Raw genomic sequence first — 14,586 nt, 5'->3', positions numbered from 1 at the left:
CACAAGAATTTGTGCCAGGCACTGTGGGTGTCAAAAGATGAACATAGACCCTGTATTCAAGAAACCTGGGAGGCGAGAATCCAGATTTGGCCACAGAACAGTCAGAAGTTAGGCAATGAATTAGGAGAAACAAAAGAATTCCTCTGGTAACCAGGGATGGGGTAGGCTAGGCTCCCTGTCTCCGCTTTTCTCCCACACATGTTTTATGACCATTAACCCCCTTTTCGGAGAGAGAAAGAAATATTCTGAATGATTGCTGCTCTTCTTTCACTTACAGCTGCTGTTCCCAGGAGAATCAAGTGGGCCTTTTCTTTCTCCAGTGAAGTGAAAAATATAGGTTGTGTTTATCTGGATGGTACTTACCAGTATGGGCTACATACCAGCAAATATACACAGATACTCTCATAAATGATCTCACCAAACCCTGTCTCCCTTCCTTCATCCTCTTAAAATCAAACCCACTTAATGTGTTTAGTGTCATGCAGTTGACTATTAACTCCTGTATCTAGCTGTAAAATCCAGATAAACACTGACTACCTGGGTCCCCACACCCACACACATACCCTCACCCTGATGGCCACACAAACCACAGAACATGCGCCCTGAGAGTGCATCTTCCCACAGCCTTGCTCACACACTGGTTATTTATTTGAGCTCTCATGGGGAATCCTGCAACTCTCAGCTAGGAATTTCATTAACAAAGGGAGAGGAGGGACAACTGGGAGGACAGTCTAGATGCAGAGGGAAAGAAATTAAAATCTCTTTCAAAGGGGACCTCACATTGTATCATCCTACCCTGATCCTCCCTTATAACTGTTATTTGTACGTTCTGTGCCTGAAGAAAAAAAAAACAAAAAAACTTTTCATTGATTGGGCTGTTGCCCAGGCCTTTAGTTTGTCATCCAGTCCACGGAGCTGCAAAATCAACCTCACCGAGCTTTGAAACGAGGCAACATTTAACTGGAAGTCCATTCAAAATAAGGAGCTCAGGCCAAGGGTCCAGGGTCCTGCATTTCTTCCTTTTTCTCTCAGCAGCACCTCTCTCATCCGATCTTGGTGAAGAGTTCTCCTTTGCCAAGAAAGAGATCAGGGATAAGAAGGCAGTTCCATGAGACTCTCAGAAGTCACCGCCTGAATACCAAACCTGAATAACCAGGAGAGACGGAACTCTCGGCTGTCCTCCTCCTGCCCACGCTGCAGGTTTTTCAGGTCCCTGCTTGAGCGTGCACTCCAGGCGTAAATAAACGTACTATCCACAGCCTGCGTCAGCCAACCCGGCTATTTAAGCAGGCTGGCATCAGCTAACTCAGCATCCAAATCCAGGGCTTGCTTTTGCTGCTTCCACGTAAGTAACTTTCAGAGGTTTGCCTCTCGGGCAGAGGAATGAACTTGTGTAGAGACTGGACTGAAATGCTGTCGTGACCGTGTTTGCTAATCTGATGGGAAAAGGCAGAGGCAAAAGGGAGAATTAAAGAGCCGGCCCCAAACAGGGAGCCAGAGAACGCTGAGGGGTGTGAGGCATCAGACGTTTGTAACCCAGCCTGGGGGTGGAGGGGGATTTGGAGCTGGGGGGAGTCTGTGATGACCTTTTGGCTAGCAGGTGAGATGTTTTTGTTTTTCTCTCCTATCTCTGAAAGACACAGTAAAAGCAGCGCTTGAAGGACTGTGCTCAATGCATATGAATGTCTATCCTTTAGAAGTCCATACTGCTATTCTACATCTTAGTCTAAAATCAGAAGTAGTATTATTTAAAAATATTTTTTGACCCAAAAGGAGTCAAAATTTCCAAAAGGGGAGGTGTCTCTGGGTTGATTAGAGGTGGCTCCGCTGAGAATCTGCAATGCTGTTTGTTGTTACCTCTGGTTCTCATAATCCTTATCAGTGATAACAGTGAAAACATTGATCTTGTTTAAGATGAAAATAAATATGCTCTGGGGCGTTGCAGAAATGTAACTTTGTGATATTTGAGCACCAGGTATCTAGGCAGATTGTTAAGTGGAATAATAATTAAAAGGCACAACATACCACAAAGCTTAGGTGAGAAGATCTTAGACGAGGAATGCAAAAAAATTTCCATGAGGTAGCACGGACAGTCAACAGGGCCCTGGGGTGTGTTTAGTTCAGTAGGGTTAAGTATAACCAGAGTCCAGAAAACGAAACACAGGTACTGGGGATTGGGGAAGGAAAAAGTAGGGGGAGCAATAGTAGGGGGTTTATAATTAGACATCATATTCATAAATGCATAGGACTAGAATAAGGAATGAAGCATGATGTGAATTCCATGTGTGTGTGTTAGTAGCTCAGTCGTGTCCAACTCTGTGCAACCCTATGGACTGTAGCCCACCAGACTCCTCTGTCCATGGAATTCTCCAGGCACAAATACTGCAGTGGGTTGCCATTCCCTTCTCCAGGGGATCTTCCCGATCCAGGGATCAAACCCGGAATTCCATAGTTCCTCCTTTTGGATCAAGAGTCTGGTGCTTAAAAATCTGGGGAAATCCAAGAGCTTTTTCCATGTAGTTCCCCTACCCTCTGTCCGCAACTCTCATCTGGATGCTCGTTTTCTGGATCCCTAACAGTCCATGACCCTAAATAAAGACTCAAGTACAAGGATATAAGAAGTCAAGCAAAAAATAGTACATACTGCATGGCACAAAATGACAAAATATGCAAGCTATTCTATAGTAACAGCAAGCAGCTCAGTGGTTACCTGAGTGGTTACCTCAGACAGTTACGCAGATTAGGAGGGTTTGGGGATGATGGGTTTCACTGTCGTGATTAGGCAACCATTTCTCACTCGTGAAAACTGATCAGGTCGCACACTTTAAACGTGCAGTGTTAGAAGCCAGTTATATTCAACAAGCAATAATTTAACAATTCATCTTTTTTTAGATAACTAAAAGCATTTCTAAGAATCTGCCTATGCAACATAATGAAAATGGAAACCGAGTATTTTGGGGAAAAATTATCTCAGTAAATAAAGTGAAGGCCCAAACCATCAGGGTTGTGGACGTTTATAGAACTGGAAGGGCCCCAGAGATCATCTGAGGCAGTGGTTGTGCACCTGGAGAAAAGTACCTGGGATTGAGCCCCGCCCCAGCCTATTAAATCAGAACCCAGGAATGTGTGGTCCCAGTACTACTTTTTAAAGCTCTGCAGGTGATTCTCCTGTGCAGCTGGGGATGGGAACCAGTGAGACCCAAACCACTCACGAGACTTGTGGACAGGGCAGGGCCTGCCCTCGGCCACACGGCCCCCAGCCCCTCACCATCGTGCCCCAGGGACCAAGGAGGACAGCGGTAGGACCTCAGAGGATGGCCCCCCAGCCCCTCATCACCGTGTCCCAGGGACCAGGGAGGACAGTGGTGGGACCTCAGAGGATGGCCCCCCAGCCCCTCATCACTGTGTCCCAGGGACCAGGGAGGACAGCGATAGGACCTCAGAGGATAAGGGATCCCCAGACCACTGTTTCTGGGTCCTCAGCACCACACTTCCAACTTGAGCCAGGGAAGGGTATCCGGCGCGTTTCCCACAAATTCTTGGAACCCAGACATGTTCCTGGTGGCAGGCGGGACGAATTAGTCAGAGCCTCAAAGGTGCATTATTTAAGGATTGTGCTAACGTGTGATAAGGGATGTTTCAAAACTAAAGCTTCCTTTTGTTTTCTACATAATATCTAGTTTAAGCCAGGGGATTATAATTATTGAAGAGAATCAGGGTGGATGCACCAGGCGCTCTGCTCTGGGGGACAGCCAAGTCGGTCTTTCAGGAGCTAGCCTGGGTTCTCAGCATTGGGATGAGTCTATTTGGCACCATGGGTCTTTTCATCATGATTCCCAGGTCAGCTCGGGCAGAAACATGAGTGAAGAGGAGTCTGTGGTTTCTGCTCTTCCTGAGGGGCCCTCACCTTGGCACCTGTGTCCATGCAGGGGAGGCTCTGGGGCTGCCCTTGCGGCCACAGAGCCTCACCTGCTCTGCCTGGGCCACCTGCCATGTTTCGGGTGGTTTCTTCCATTTCTCCTCCAAGTCCAATCATTTCCAGGGTCTCATCCCCTTAGGGCTTTGCTTACCCAGCTCTGGAAAACTAATTAAAGTTATAATGTTAATAGACAATGATTGTTTAATGAGTTATGTCCCTCCCTGGCATATTACATAGGTCCCAGCAAGATAACGCATCTGGGAGTTCTTTGAATATAATTACCATTGGGAGTAATCAGCAGAATCAAAGTTTTAGGCAAAATGTGCTGTGCGGGAGACCTGAGTTTGATCCCTGGGTTAGGAAGATCCCCTGGGGAAGGGAATGGCAACCCAATCCAGTATTCTTGCCTGGGAAATTCCATGGACAGAGGAGCCTGCTGAGCTACAGTCCATGGGGTCGCAAAAGAGTTGGACACGACTTGGCAACTAAACCATCACCATCACCATAATCCCTATTACTCAGAATCCCAGGCAACTTGCTGGGGGAAATTATACCAAGATTGGGAGTTTTCAATAGAAGTCCTGCAGTCTCTTCCCCTATGGACCTTCTGACACATTGTGGGCCCTAAGAGATTTCTTTTTCTGACTGAGTCTATTCTTTGTTAAATGCGTTCGTCCTCCTCAGAGACGGCTGCCTTTCATTTATCTTTCTGAGAAATGGAAAGTCACCACCAGGTCACTACAGTAGAGATTAAGAAGTCAATAAATTCTGCTCCCAGGGTTCTATAAATGCTACCTGCTTCCTTCTCAGGGCAGAAGGCTGGCCCTGGCAGAGCAACGTGCCCAGGCTTGGTGACGGGGGGCCTCCTCCCTTGGGGACCCAGTGCTGCAGCCTGGGTCCAGGTGTCCCCTTAGTTCCTGTGACTGACAGACTTTCTTCCATTTGGAAAGCTTGCTGCTGCCGCTCTTGTTGGCAAATGGCAGCTCTACTAGGTAGGGCCAGCTTCTGAAGAGGGGTGTGGTCAGGGTGTTCTGAACCTCTCTCTGGGGAAGCAGAGTCCGCCTGATACAGGAGCCACACGGCACAGAGTCCCAACTGGTGAGAACAGCCCTGAGCGCGGAGGGGAAAGGTGAGCATCGTCCTGGGCCCCTGGGGACCAGGAGACCGCAGACCCAAGCTCTTGGCAAAGGATTAGACTGTTGCCAGCAGAGTAGCACCCTCAAAATTTGGTTTAATGCTGCTGATGAAGCCAAATGTTTCTTCTAATCTTACCATGCAGAGTTTTACAAAAAAAAAAAAAAATTTTTTTTTTTAAATAAGTGACAGGTTTGCACCACTGATGAAATAGGGTTGTAAAACAATGACAGAATTTCTACCTTCTTGGGATGACATGTCTGAATTTTCCCTTGATCTTTGTTTCTAAATTCTCTCAGTGTGGAACGGCTTACTTTTCTTGGATACACACATATATTTTAAGGCCGTGTCGTGATCTGTCACCCAGGTCAGGTTTTGGATTTTGTTGACGGCTTCCTCCAACTTGAAAAAGCCAGGTGAACAGGGCTATGCCATGGTGACATTGTTGGAGGGCTGGCCTGTGGCCCGGAGTGGTGTATGAAGTGCTAACCTGCCTGTTAAAAACCAACACCTGAGGAGGGACTCCGTGTTTCCACGGAGGGGCACAGGTTCAATCCCTGGTCAGGAACGAAGACCCTGCATTCCATGTGGTGCCACGCCCTCCACCCCCCAGAAAAACCCAGCAACTGAGGATCCCAAGGCAGCCCCTGGACCACACCCATCCTGTCCACCAGCCTTGGGCATGGAGAAGAGGCTGGAGGCTGCGAAGGAAAGGGCCTGTCCCACGCGGGGGTTGCCCGTATCTGCCCTCTTCCTGGCCCAGCTCCCTTAGCCTCCCCTGCCTGCCGGGGACCTTGATGTGGCTTTAGGGTTTCAGTGCTGTTGATTCTGAACATGGGCAGGGTCTGGGGTGTATGCGTGCCTGACCAGGCGGGTGCAGATCAGGCTGTCCTTTTTCATGGCTGGGCAAGTGCCTTGATCTTTAGGTGATACAGTGAACACTCCTCCACAGATCTCCGGGGTAGACAGGTCCTCGCAGTGCAGACAGCCTAGAATGGGAAGCAGAGCAGGAGTCTGGTGGTCAGGAACCAGTTATATTTTCAGCTCTACTTCAGCTATCATGGAATTTTAAAGCGGGAGGGAAAAGCCTGAAGCATCAGTTGTTCCAGTGGATTACTACTACTGCCTCCTTTCATTCTCAAAAATACCTGACCTTGAGCAATATACTATTTGGTCACCTGTGACTACAGTATATGAAGGTACAAGAGAGTAGGGTGAGTTGCCCTGTATCTTGGGTTAGTTGGAGGCTGAGCTGACTGTGAACCCAGGCCTCCCCACTCCTCGTTCCGGCCTCTGCCAAGTCACTCCCCAGTGATTCAGGTTGCCTGTGGGAAGCATTGTATCCGTCCTGCCTGGCCAGAGAGCTGGTTTATTTATACTGGCGCACCAAAAAGAAGTTCAAAGTGAATGCTAGGGGTTCAAGGAAACTTGTGATCAACAAATCACAGTCAAGTTACTCTGATATTTGCTTTAGGCTCTTCTTAGCGCATGGCCATGTTTAGGACATGATAGAAGCTCTTTTGAAAGTAGAGAAGTTGAGTTTCTCAGGTGGTACTAGTGATAAAGAACCCTCCTGCCAATGCAGGAGACTTAAGAGACTTAGTTTCGGTCCCTGGGTTGGGAAGATCCCCTGAAGAAGGGCAAGGCAACCCACTGCAGTATTCTTGCCTGGAGAATCCCATGGACAGAGGAGCCTGGAGGGCTACAGTCCACAAGATTGCAAAGAGTTGGACACAACCGAAGAGGCTTAGCACGCACATTACTTTTACCCATCCTCATATAATTTCTTATAATTTACTTCTGGTGGCTTTGATAAAAGTGCTCAAACATAAAAATCCAGTCGGATCATTCATGAATGAACTATTCTATCTTTATATGTTAAAACAAAAACAAAGTCACATACAACATAAAGCAGACACTGATCCCTTCTAATCTCTTCATGTACACTGGGCAGGAAACTGATGTCGGTCATTCCAACTATTAGATCTAGATGGATCATGAAGGAAGCTTCCTGTAATTCTTAAAGGGCATGACAGATCTGTTTAGATAGTCTAGTTTTTGTTGATGTACTTTTGTTTCCTTCCTGTGTGCTTGCTCCCTGAGGAAATTTACATAAACGATTTCCCCTAGTGCTTATATTCCCTCCCTCCTTTCCAAATTTCTAGTCTACTGGTCCAGGAGTGAAATCTGTTTTTAAAAAATCTTTAATTCAACAATTTATTCCAGGAAGTGTCTATCACTTTATTATGTGTTCTTCACACTCTTTTTGAATAGTAGAATAGCATCCTTTGGAGCTGACTAGAACTGAGGTTTGTGAAGCATGTGTGAAGAAAGAGGAAGGTCTTCTCCTGCCTTCATTAGCCTGGTACCCAGTTCAGGATTCCACAGTTTAAAAGGAAAGAGTCTTTCAAACTAGCTCAAAAGAAATAAGTCTATGAGGAGTGGCAAAAGGCCCTATGCTGTTTAAACTGGGTGAGAGGAGGCTAGACGGTCATTTGATGATGGTACTGAAGAGCATGGGGTACATGGACATGGAAGTCAGTGGCCAGCTACTCACCTTGCCCTTCAGGGAGAAAAGTCAGCCCAGGAGGGCTGCGGCATGAAGGGTATGAGGTAAGCTGTGAAATATTCCCTCGTTATGCAGCAAATACATTGGAACAAATCATACAGGCAAGCTCTGAAAGATGGGGCAGTCCAACAATATTTTCGTCTTTGAAGTCTTTTTTTTTTTGTCTTTAGGCTCATGTCAAATTAACATATTCCTTAATTCATAGTACATACAAGACTCTTCTTAGGTTTTATATCTCATTCTATTTCTTTTGCTCTCCCAGTTTCCCTCTTTCTTGCTCTCTCTTTTAACTCAACACCACATTTTTATGGTCTACCTATGTTGCCAATTATATTTCTGATACTTCCAATGTGTTATTTCTAACTCCATTTTAATAGTCTGCTACTTAATCCATTGGTTTATCTAATCCTCTAGTTTTAGACATTTCTTCTGCCTACAATTCTCACAAATGTTGCTATAATGAATACCCCCACAGGTATATCCAACCACCGTTTAGATCTGGTTGGTGGAAGACAGGGGAATGGAGTGAAGTGGGCTAGATGGCCTGTGTTTTCTCTAAGCAATATGGAATATTGAATCACCCATACGAAATGGAGATGCCTGATATTGTAAGTTCTATTAGTATTTCACAGAGAAGGAAATGGCAACCCACTCCAGTACTCTTGCCTGGAGACTCCTGTGGATGGAGGAGCCTGGTGGGCTGCTGTCCATGGGGTCGCACAGAGTCGGACTCGACTGAAGTGACTTGGCATGCATGCATGAATTGGAGAAGGAAATGGCAACCCACTCCAGTGTTCTTGCCTGGGGAATCCCAGGGATGGAGGAGCCTGGTGGGCTGCCATCTATGGGGTCGCACAGAGTTGGACACAACTGAAGCGACTTAGCAGCAGCAGCACTCTAGTATTTCAAACATTTAGAAGCTTCCCTAAGTTTCTTTTATAAGACTTTAAAAACTGATTGAAATAATTTTCTAGAATTTAAAGAGCATGATCTTCAGCAATCACTCCTTCTCAATGTTATTTTCTTAAACCTGAGTTGGCAGTTTTAGAAGCATTTCATTTCTTTGTATTGCTGACTGATTACTGGACAAACTAAATGAAGTATTTTAAGAAATCTTATTAGGAATAAATCAGAGTGAAGTTTCTATGGTGTTTTGCTACATTAATGATCGCAAAACCTGATGTTATCAGTTGCCCAACGTTGTATCCTGAACCACTGAAAGCTGGATTAGAACCTTAACAATGGTATCTTATATCTATACCATGCTTATAATTTATAGTGATATTCATAAACTTAATCTGTCTCACTGAATCCTACAACAACCCTGTAAGACAGGTGGAGTAGGATTATAGCTTCAATTGGAGATGAAGAAATGGAGGTTCAAAACAATTAAGTGAGTTGTCCAAAGTCACTTGAAGACTTAAGTGCTACTGTTGGAAGGAGCATGCAGGTCTTCTGATGCTCCATCCAGGCTCTCTCTGCAAAATTATATCTGATGCTCAGAGAAAAGATCTACTGCAGGTTCAGAGCTAGCTTTCTGGTGTATCTGTCCTTTCCAATTATTTTGGAATTGTGATGTTAATTGTGATGTTAATTGTGATGTTAATGGTTAGGCTAGAGCTGCACGCCCTCTGTTTATCCCATTAGCTGAACACCTGTTCATAAAAACCACTCAATGGGGGGAAAAAATAAGGCCCATATAACTAAGTATCATGGCAACAAGCAGCATGCATGGTTGGACTTTGGCATAATTTGGAGCTCTACAAAGAAACCAGGTGCGTTATTACTTAAAGTACAGTCATAAAATAAGAATGGTAGTTGGACCATAAAAAATAATAATTGATTCAAGTGTATTTGTGCAAAGAGATAATTCCATTCTATCAAAGAACCTTTCCAGCAAATGCACAAACAACCTGAGGAAGTTACGCCTGCTTGCCCTGGGCAGGTTTCAACAGCCTATGAGCCAGCAGCCAGAACATCTACTGATCATGCGTGTGTAGTCCCATGAAGATGCCCAACTACTGTTCCTTACTAGGTAATTAGGACTCAGGCAAAAATACTATATAACCCAGAATACATTTTGAAAAACAATAAATCATGATGACATGTCACCAGAATTACAAATGAACAGTGCTCTTCAGAGTCAGGCACAGGAGCGAGATTATTTTCAGAAGGAAACTAATTTTTTAACATTCTAAAGTGACAGAATGGCCACAGAGAAATATGACAATTCTACTTTATTCTCAATTATCTATGCATGGTTTAGAGGGACCAAATTTTTAAAATACCAGACTGATTTCCATCATCAGCATTTAAAGTTTATGTTTATTTTTTATTTGGCTGTGCTAGGTCTTATGAGGGATCATAGTTGCAGCATGGGGAATCTAGTTCTGTGACCAGGAATGGAACCCAGACCCCTTGCATTGGGAGGGCAGAGTCTTAACCACTGGACCACCAGGGAAGTCCCAACTTTTAAGTTTTTGAGCATCCTTCCTTTTCTATGCAACAAACACATGCACCTCAATACTGACTTAATATAATTAATGTTCTAAATAAAACATAATTAGGAAGCTTAATGGGTGACACAAAAACTAATATTAAAAATATACTCTAAAACATAAAAAGAATGTTAATCTGCCCTTTTGATTTATTTGTGCCATTTTTCTTCTCCACAAACTTCAGAAAGTTGATCTTTTGTTACTTGATTCTAAGTTTAGTAGTGCAAATTTCTCTTTATGTTTAATGGTTTTCTTTAGAAATACCATAACAGAAGTCTAATTTCTTCGTGTGTTAGAGCATCAGACATTTTTCAAAGAGAAGGTTGGATGATTCAGTTTTCTGCACAAGTCTCATGCCTCCTGTGTCATCTGGTTTGAAAAGGCTTGGCTCTGTATCATGGAAATCTCTAGTACAAGCCATTTCATGTTATTTATGTTTGATCATATGACCAATCTCTGTTTGATATGCAACAGGTATTCACACTTACTAAGCTCTAGTACAACTCTGCTAACAATACCCAAAGCAGGCAGAAGCCCAAGCATTATTCACTCTGTGAGATAAATTCTATTCTGTGTATTCAAACTGAAATAAAGAGGAAAGTTAGGAAATTTGAAGCTATAGTGTACCCTCTTACCTTTTAACCATAGAGCTGCAACAGTATGCTTTCGTGAGAGCAAAAAGCAGCCTCCTATTCAATACTTTGGGTAGGTATATGTGGTCTGTCCTCAAGATCCTAATAAGGCCTACATCTTGCTAATACATAATAGTAGCTCAGATTGCTAAATTCAAAGGAGAATTTTTACTATCCCACACCAAAGTGAGAAATTTAACATTTTACATGTAATGAGGGGATTAGACATCCAGGTTTGCCTGGATATTTTTGATATATGCCTATTGCTCTGATGTAATTATTCAAGTATCCTTTTTACACTTAAATGTCATCACTCAAGTGAAGACAAATTATATGACCATGTTAATTTAACAGATAGACTGAATATTTAAAAAGCATCGTGGCTCAAAATGTTTCTTGGATCCCTTGGATGTCCTTTGAAGTAGAAACTAGGTACAATGTGTTGAGTAGATCATGGACATGGCCTAGAGGGACACTGTACTCCCCTTTCTCAGACCCGTGACATCATTAAACTGCTGAGGAAGAATAACATGAAAATTCAAAACCCAGGCCATTCTCATCACCAGAATTTAAAAAGAAAAACGATCTCAGAGGTCATCTGACCCAATAACTTTACTTTTTCTGGCTGAAGAAATAATCATAACACTCTTGGAAATGTGTATGTTATTTTACAGCTTTCTAAGTTGCTTCATGAGCATGATATTCAGTAATTTCACTGGATCACAACCAGAGTAAATAGGCAGGAAGGGAAGTTTTTATTCACATTTTACAGAGACAAGAACTAAATTTCAAATAAGTTAAAAAAAAAAATCCCCAAACCAAAAAAACCAAACCTCAGCCAAGGTAGTGTAACTATTAAGTAGAGGTGTTAAAGTTGAAATCAGCTCTGACTTCTTGCTCAGTGATCTTTCCATTATTCCATACCAGTTTAGTATTTTCACTCATTCATGAGGATTTAACATGTATCTCCTACATATAATTCATCTGTTAAAGAAACACAAACATTCCCTCTTTAACTAAAGCTACATACTCGAAAGAACTTTATTTCTGCTTCTCTTTCCCTTCCCACCTACAAAGAGCTCTGGCCAGCAACTAAACTGTTCTTGTCTGACAGCACCACTTAGGGACTGGCTAAGGAAATGTGAGGCACAAAATCTTTTCTACCCCCTTCTTCCTTGTGTCTTGGGCAAAAGGATAAGGAGGAGAGGACCATGCAACGTAACCTCTGTCTTTTTCTTTACCATTCACATCATTAATCGTATCCCAGATGACCTACTTTTCACATCAGTCTTTCTCAACATTCCCCTTTTCTTCTTCTTCCTCTTTCCCCCTCCTTAGTTCATCTAGGACACACAGACAAAATGTAGTTCTAATTACTATGCCTTCATATCAAGACAAAGAAAAGCCATAATTTTGGAGTGAAAATAAAGTTGAATCAACATGCGTTTGATCATAAGCCTTCACTGCACACCCAATAAAGTGTCAGGGACTATTCTGCATACTTCACATGCATCAAAGTTGTGCTATAAGCCTCTAATATTCTCAAAACTTTCCCTGCCAAACCCCTTTCATATCTGCACCAAAACCTCATCTCTCTAAGTCAAATTTTAATTAACACTCCTTTTTTTAAGCATTGCTTTCAAAATAAAGAAATGATTTCTTATTAAATTTCACTAGTATAATTCATCAGGATTATTTTCTATTCTTTTCTAGTTATAGCATTTCAGTTACACTCCCTTTTGTGGGTTAGCCTGGGATTCTATCTACTATCATTATAATACTATAGTTTATAGTATTATTTCTAGAGAAAAATTTCTGAATTCATAACAATCATAGTGGAAGTAAACCTTTGAAAAGCAACCTGCTTACAAAATGGAGATCTCCTCTAAGAAGATTGTGGAAATGGGATTGCCCTCTTTCATTTGCCAATTTCTTTCCAAGGAGGTACACTGAGTGCTCCACTTATTTCACAAAAGGAGTCTGAGGTTTTATTATTGATTTTCACTGTTTTCCCATGTTTCCATATACAAATCTTTGGATTAGAACATGAGTTGGGCTATCAGTGAAAAGAACTCAGTGTTCAGGCAAAGAATTTTATGTCCAGAGTTAATTAATGATTAATTCACTGCTGGAAGTCATTCACTTCCAACAGTTTTTCATATCTTGCTATTTTCTGTAAATGGCTATAGAAGGTCTGGACTGCTGAAGGATTTGTTCCAACAATAGTCTTAGGAGGTTCCTTAATCAAGTCAACAAAACTGTGTACATGTAAGGGTTAAAAATAGCAGCAATACTCATTAAGATCCAGCTGATCTGGTTGGAGCCAACCCATCTGACCCATTCTGTCAGATGCTGTAACTCTTTCTCATTTGTATACTGTATTATTCATATAATGTCATCTTTCAATTACATCTGTACCAATTAAAGAAGAGCATGTGGGGGGGAGTGTGGAAAGCTAGCCTGACTGGTGGTGCTGCTGGTATTAACTGAAATCACAACTAATCCATTTAGCTGGGTCAGAGTCATGTCTGGTCACCAGGGTTGAGAAGCGTGTCACACGGAGGAAGCTCTGCTCTCAGACCAGCCCCACCCCACGGAAACCGGAGCAGACAGGGGACACAGCCTCACTCCTCCCCAGAGCACCACTCAGCGTGACTGCCCCCTTCCCGCAATCACCTGTCAAGGTGCTTCTATCTACCTGGCTACTTGTGCACAGAGGAAAGGCAGTGTAGTGGTTAAAAACATGGATGCAGAAATCACACTTTCTGCGTTTTAATGCCTGCTCTGCCACTCACTTGATTTGTGACTTGGAGAAAGTTATACACATCTCCTTGGGGGAAGTGTATAATTTCCATCAGTTTACACATGTATTAAGTGGAGACAATAAGAGTGTCTATCACATAGTATTATTGTTCTTCTAACAATTAAATGAGTCAATATGTCTAAGACATTTAGGACTGTGCCTGGCACATAATAATTACTCAATACATACGTTGTTGTGAGGTTTCTGTATCTGATTCGAAAATAGGAGTCAGCTCTGTGTTGTTTGGGGCAGTAAGAACCAAAAGGCATTATTAGGAGGCTAGAATGTTAATTTTTCCAGTGTTATGTTTTGGTTTTAAACATGGCCGGTCCTGATTGTTGAAAACATAGAGCACTGTCTTCCTAACTTTTATCCTAAATCAAGTCATGCCAGGTGACATTGGCTACATTCAGTTCAAAAGACACACAATGAGCACCTATTAAGTGGTAGACACGCCTAATGAATGCTGGAGAGATGGAAATGTGTAAGAGATGACATAAACACCAAGGAAAGCCTATAATTTGGTGGGGAAGACAAGCCCATGAACAAATTATTTCAAAACGACTTCAATTTGGTCTTTATTCTCATAGGCTAAGACAGACTCAAAAACTCTACTCACCAATTCATAGAATAATTGTTCCTGCTTATTAACTTCCTCACTACTCAACTTCTGTCCTAGTAATGCTTTCTCATTAGTAGATGAAAGTATAAGTTAGGGAGTGGTGGTGAGGAATGAGCAAAGAAACTAATATTTATGGAAAATATCAACAGCTAAGTTCAAATCAATATACAATGTGTAGAACTGCTAATGAGAAAACCTGCCACCCCCATCTGGTTAGTACTGAGAAGTTCCATCTAGGAATATCTCTTAAGATGGAGCAATATATACAGCATTTGATTTTTTTTTTTTTTTAAAGGTTCTGATTTCAACCATTGTGCGTTACCATTCCAGAAAGATAAAAAAGGGATTGAAACTCAGAAAGAGTAAAACTTACGATTCTTATCAGTTTGCTACCCAGAAGATGTCCTAC

At 42.6% G+C, this 14,586-nt stretch overlaps 1 protein-coding gene across 1 annotated transcript in view; it reads left to right on the top strand.

Moving 5' to 3' along the window:
• Nucleotides 1-1,218: 1,218 nt before the first annotated feature.
• HOPX (HOP homeobox) overlaps nt 1,219-14,586 on the top strand; it is a 31,085-nt gene continuing 17,717 nt past the window's right edge. Inside the window, exon 1 of the mRNA XM_043448248.1 lies at nt 1,219-1,345. The gene's annotated coding sequence lies outside the window, so the exon portion shown is untranslated. The remainder of the gene's footprint in view (nt 1,346-14,586) is intronic.

The sequence above is a fragment of the Cervus canadensis genome, chromosome 26, assembly GCF_019320065.1.
Source record: "Cervus canadensis isolate Bull #8, Minnesota chromosome 26, ASM1932006v1, whole genome shotgun sequence".
Taxonomy (NCBI): domain Eukaryota; kingdom Metazoa; phylum Chordata; class Mammalia; order Artiodactyla; family Cervidae; genus Cervus; species Cervus canadensis.
The sequence above is the reverse complement of the archived record's forward strand: the minus strand, read 5'-3'. Positions and strand labels throughout refer to the sequence as shown.